This window comes from Nematolebias whitei, chromosome 1, assembly GCF_014905685.2.
Source record: "Nematolebias whitei isolate Nwh7 chromosome 1, NemWhi1, whole genome shotgun sequence".
NCBI classification, from domain to species: domain Eukaryota; kingdom Metazoa; phylum Chordata; class Actinopteri; order Cyprinodontiformes; family Rivulidae; genus Nematolebias; species Nematolebias whitei.
The window spans coordinates 10,604,911-10,610,237 of record NC_056498.1 but is presented as its reverse complement, the minus strand read 5'-3'; the positions used below and the strand labels follow the sequence as shown (position 1 = coordinate 10,610,237).

General features: G+C 50.5%; 1 non-coding gene across 1 annotated transcript; it reads right to left on the bottom strand.

Annotated features, from left to right (window-relative positions):
* Window positions 1-3,946: 3,946 nt before the first annotated feature.
* On the bottom strand, window positions 3,947-4,019 carry trnak-uuu. Its single transcript has one exon. It is a non-coding gene; the product is annotated as a tRNA-Lys (tRNA).
* Between the last annotated feature and the right edge of the window lie 1,308 nt (window positions 4,020-5,327).

Below are 5,327 nucleotides of genomic sequence, written 5' to 3'. Positions count from 1 at the left end.
TGAGAACTTTTAAAATGACTAAAAACACGAATTTACAACTAATACAATACAAAATCCTTCATAGAGTACACTATACAGGTCAACGGATGTTCAAGATGGGTTTCGCATCATCTAATATTTGCTCACAGTGTACAAACAATATTCCTGACAATTACATCCACGCATTTTGGTTATGTCCACCTGTTCAGAGGTTTTGGTGCCGGATATGTGAAGACTTATCAAAGTGTCTGAGATGTAATATTCCACTCTCTCCGTCAGTTTGCTTATTGGGCCACTTAGATGATGTCACCTTGGAGACAAAATCAATTCATATTATTCTCACTGCCCTATGTATAGCAAAAAAAACTATACTCATGAATTGGAAAAATAAAAATACACTTAGTATTAAACAGTATAAAGACCTTCTGTTAGATTACATAAGTCTTGAGACAGCCTGTACCCCCACATCGGACTATTCTCTCTGGACTTCTTTAATCGACTCCAACACATAGTGGAGATGGGTGGTCCCCTTTGATTCTGTCCCGTGGGGCATGGTGGTGGGTGTGGGTGGAGTGTCGGGGCTGGGGACGTGGGGGGGGGTCATGGGCCTGGAGCGGTGGCGCCCGACTGGAGAGGTGGCTCTGGTGGTTCTGGGTGATGGCCTATGCTGGCTGCATGCGGGCTTCTGGGCGGTCTGTACCGGCGGACATGGGTTACTGGCCTGGTGACCTGGCTGTCCCTGGGTGGGTCTGGGGTGGACGCGGGCACGGGTTCTGGGGTGGTATCGCTCCTGGGCGGGGTTCCCGGCTTGGTCCTTGACAGGTATGTTGCCGGGGTCTTGGGCCGGCGGGTGCGCCGGTGCCCGGCCCTGGCCTTGGGGCCTTCAGTGCGTTGGTGGGCTTTGGGGCCTGTGCCGTGGGGGGGTGGGACTGTTGATGGGGGAGGGGGGGTCTGAGGGAGGGGACGGGCGGGCTCAGCCTGGGCGTCTTCTTGCCTGGCGGTGGCCGCTGCGTGGTGCTTGGCTGGGGGGCTGGGCTGTGGGGGGCTGTGGCTGGGGTGGGGTGGGGGCTCTCGTGTGGGGGGCTCTGTGCTGTGGGACCGGGGGAGTCTGGGCTCGCTGGGTGTGTGCCCACACTTGCATAGGGCACTCTCGCTGTGGGTGTTGTTATGGGTGGACTGGTCTTTTGCTTTTTTGGGGTGGGGGGGCGCTCTTGGTCGCTGTGGTGCTCTATCTGTGACTGTTAGGGCACTCCTGGCTGATTATCCCAGTTGGGGTTTGGTGGCCTCTCTGGTTGGGGGGCTGGGTGTTGGGCTGGGAATCGGGTTGGGGTGTCTGGACGGTTTCGGGATGGGTCTGGGTTGCTGGCCCTGGTTCTGGTTGGTCCTCGGGGGCTATGTGCCGGTCCGTGGCCTTGATCCCTGGTGGTGCGGCTGCCACCTCCTCCTGGGTATCTCTGTTAGACCCTCTGTCCCCTGGTGGATCTCGGAGAGTGGGGGTGCCTATTGGGGTCAGTGGGGGAGCTGGTCCCCTGGGGGGGCATTGCCACCTCAGTTCACCTCCCCATCCCGATGTCCTCCTCCGCCCACTCCACCACACAAACAGGGTTTTGGGGTTCAGGTGCACTACTGAGCTACAGGGAGAATCATCCATCTCCGTGGCTGGTGGGGTCCTGGGCCCTAATTTTAATATACAACCTAGACACTCACTTATAACACTCTCACGACACATGCATATATAGGATCTGGAGTGGGCACATGATCGCACTTAGGTGGTGGGATGTACTACCATTTCCACCTCCCTGGACCTGTGCCCACTCTCATATGTAGCATGTAGACATTTAGGGTTCGGGGCAGAGATGAGGGGTGAACGGGCACCGCCTGCTCTCTGGGCAAGAGGTGGGTCTGTGCCGATCGCCACCTCATCCCCCCATTTTAAACGCACTGTATAACAACATGCATCAACACCATATTCGAGTGGGAGGAGGAGGAAGTGGGTCTGTTCATAATTTATTTATGCATATCTAGATCTTTTTTTTTTAATTTTTTTATTTATTTATTTATTTATTTATTTTTTTTTCACAAACACCTCCTTTCTCCGTGTGACACTAGGGGTCTGGGATAGGGGGGGAGGGGGGCACATTGTTGGGGTCTGGGCTGTGGGTGGGCTTTGGGCCTTGGGGGTGGTCAGTGATGGGGCCGGTGCTTCGGTTCCTCCTGGGCTGTTCCGATTCTTTTAATCTAGGTTCCTGGTTGCGATGGCCGGCACTTTGACCGGGGTGGCTGCCGGCTTTCGGCGGGGGGTCGGCTATGGTAGTGGATGTGTGGTCATTGGTGGTGTAGGGCGGCGGTTGGGGGCGTGGCTTCGCCTCATCGGGGCACTGGCTGGTCTTCCTGTGTGGCATTTGCGGTGGGGGTGCTGTGTGTGTGTGGGGGGGTGCATGGGTGGCGTGCTGGGGCGTCTCCGGGCCTATGGTGCGGGGCTCTTGATGTGGGGGCTGGCCATCCTCAGCTGCGGCTCCCTGCTGCTCTGCCCTTTGGGCTGGGGCCGGCCTGTGGTCGCTGTCAGGTAGATGGTGCATGCTATCTGTGTGTGCCTGTTGGTTGCTCAGGTTGGGTTTTTGGTGGTACCCCTCTCTTGGATCCCCTATCACTCATCACTTTTCTGTGGTACCCCCGGTCGTGCCCCCCTTTGGCGGGGGACCCCCTTGCCGCCGGTGCATTGGTGGCTCTCGGTGTCTGGGCTGGGTGGTGGGGTGCACGTCGGTCTGCCCTGGTTGCTGCCTGGCGGGGCCTGGGTGCCCTGGCTCTGTCGGGGCTCTGCTAGGGGGTGGTATGGCCTCGGGGCTTGGGGCTCGGTTTCTATGGCCGGATCTACTTGGGGGGGGCATGGGTCGCTGGCCGGGCCTGTGGGCTCGTCGTTGCAGCTTCCTGGAGGCTCTGCATTGTGGTGGCTGGGGTCACCCGGTTCTTTCCTCTGCTCCTCTCTGGGGGGGTGCGGTTCTCCCTGTTGGGAGACTCTTGGGGCTCCAGGCCTGTGGGCCGCTGTGTGTCTGTGGCTCCGGTCCTCCCTATGTTGCCATTGTGTCCTGGGGGGGCGGGTCTGTGGGCCCCCGCGTCCACTATTGGGCATTCTTTTGGAGAAATCTGGTGGTGGTGGGCGTGCTTGTGCGGGTGTTTGGATTCAGGTGCTTTGACAGATGCACGCTAGGTTGGGTAGTGGTGGAAGCTAGATGATTCCTTGTGCGATGTCGAATGTTTCATGGTGATATTGTGGGTGGCATTGTGCTGTGCATGTTGTTTTGTCGTGGTGGTCTCTCGTTTTATCTATTTCTCTTTTATTATTTAATTATTCTTCTTTCTTCTCTCTTTAAAAAAATAAAAAATAAAAAAATTGAGCGATGATGATAAGTTCATTGAAACACTTCACAATGTTTCTACACTTAAACTGAGCTCATAAAGAGAGAAAAAAAAAAAAAAGTCCTGTAAAAAGTGGACTTTGCCTGAACAGGGACTTGAATCCTGGACCCTCAGATTAAATGTCTGATGCTCTACTGTTTGAGCTATCCAGGCTCTATAATCTCTCTCTCTATATTTTTTTCATTTAGCCTTTATTTATACAGGTTAGTCTCATTGAGCCACGAGAACTCATTTTCAAAAGAGACCTGTTTAGTGAGCACATGGTGGGGGTTAAGGGCCTTGCTCATGGGCCCAGAGTGGGACGAATGAGGGTGGGGGCAAGTGTGGGTGTTTCACCTACCCCACCCACAATTTTGATGTTGTCGGGGCGTGAACCGGTGATCTTCGGATCACAAGCCCACCTGTCTAACCTCTGCGCCACCACTCCCCCAACAGAAACATATATATATGTTTCTGTTTGTTTGTCTGTTTCGTTTAACGTATTTATAGAGGTAACTGTCAATGAGCCAAGAGGACACTTTCACAAGAGAGTCCATTAAAAAGCGCAATTCGCCTGAACAGGGACTTGAACCCTGGACCCTCAGATTAAAAGCCTGATGCTCTACCGTCTGAGCTATCCAGGATCTATAATCTCTCTCTATATATATTTTGCTGTTTGTCTGTCTGTTTCGTTTAACGTATTAATAGAGGTAACTGTCAATGAGCCAAGAGGACACTTTCACAAGAGAGTCCATCAAAACGTTCAATTCACCTGAATTGGGACTTAAACCCTGGACCTTCAGATTAAGAGTCTGCTGCTCTACCGTCAGAGCTATCCAGGCTCAATAATCTCTCTATAATCTCTCTCTATATATATGTTTCTGTTTGTCTGTCTCATTTAACGTATTAGAGGTAACTGTGTAGATGAACATATTCTGTGATATATTCATAAATTAAACGGATTCATTTATTTTTCTGGACTGAATAATATCGTGCATTTAATTATTAAAAATGTAACGTGAGATGTTAATTTTCTTTGACCCATCAAAAGGAACGTGGTCATTTATTTTCAGAATCAAAATTTAACATCACACATTTACATTAATTTGGCAAAATTGAAAATAACAACAGGTTAATTAATCAGTTTACAATTAGAAGACCATACGGCGATGGTTGAAAACCTTGCTTCACAACAGACATTTCTGAAAATATCTGGAATGATTTCTAGCAAAAAGAAGAGTTTAAAGATGGAGAATGAAGTTTATCTTGAGAGAGATGGGTGAGGGAATTTGTCTGTTATAACCAGAACAACACGCTCCTTCTGGGCCCAGCTTAACCAAAGGTACACTTTGCGGTTGAAGATCGACTCTTTACCTTGGCAGAGATAATTCCGACTTCTGTGTAGAGTTGCCTTCAAACGCTATCCAGCGTCTCCGTAAGGATAGTAGGGAACCGTTCAGGTCGTGAGATCATCCAGAACAGACTTCATAGTTCCTCTGAACTTCTCTCGTCCAGCTTAGTTGCAGATGTCCTGAGCATTCTGTATTCTGCTGCTCTCGGAACCAACTCACAGCATTCTCTCAGCGTTCTCCTCAGCGTTCTTCCCAGAACTGCTGAGAACTTCTCAGAACTTCTGAGTTTCAGAACTACAGTGAACTAGGAAGTGTTGCACCTTTTAAAAGAGGTCACTTCCGGTTCATTTGAGACCTTTCTGATTGGTCGGTGGACCAACAGAGGTGTGTTTTTGTGATGTAAGAGGTTATTAAAAGTCAAGGAAAAAAGATTTGATTGTTTAAGAACAGACAGAAGATTACTATGAAGATTCCAGACTTCGTGGAGTCAACTCTCTCATATCTGCCTGAAAAAGTTAAACATGACATTTCTTTTTCAGTAAACTTGCAGTTGACCGAAACTTGACCTTTGACCAACTTACACAACTTGCTCATTTCAGA